A 650-nucleotide genomic window follows, 5' to 3' on the forward strand; every position below is an offset into this window, starting at 1 on the left:
TGTTATGTGCCGTCGAGTCAGACCCAACTCATGACAACCCCTCTTTGGGTTTCTGAGGTGGTATCACTATGGAAGTAGATTGCCCAACCTTCCTCCTGAGGAGTGGCTGGTGGATTTGAACTACCAGCCTTCTGGTTAGCAGTCAAATGCCTTAGGCACTACGCTACCAGAGCTCCTTAGTATTGGCTATCTCACTAAATGGCTATGTATATGTATATCCACTGTGTTGCTCAAAGCAAAAAATCTCAGTGCTATCTTTGACTCCTCCCTGTCTTTTCCTTGGTAAAGTTCCTAAAGCTACATCTGGCACCATCAAATATCTCTGAAATCCTTTTACATTCTCATACTCCCATTCACACCTCTAATCAAGGTCACCATCCTTTATCTTCAGGATCACTGCAAATCACTGTACCTGCCTTCTTCTTGGTCTTCCCACCAATTTCAAACACAACCAAAAGATGGCTCAAAGATGCATACCTAGGCCTTGTGTCCTAGTTATCTAGTGCTGCTATAACAGAAATACCACAAGTGAATGGCCTTGTTGTTGTTGTTGTTAAGTGCCATCGAGTCGTTTCCGACTCATAGCGACCCCATGCACAGCAGAACGAAACACTGCCCGATCCCGCGCCAGCCCCACAATCCATGCTATA

Source organism: Orycteropus afer, unplaced genomic scaffold (genome assembly GCF_000298275.1).
Source record: "Orycteropus afer afer isolate SDZICR_OR568_19922 unplaced genomic scaffold, OryAfe1.0 scaffold00687, whole genome shotgun sequence".
Lineage (NCBI taxonomy): Eukaryota > Metazoa > Chordata > Mammalia > Tubulidentata > Orycteropodidae > Orycteropus > Orycteropus afer.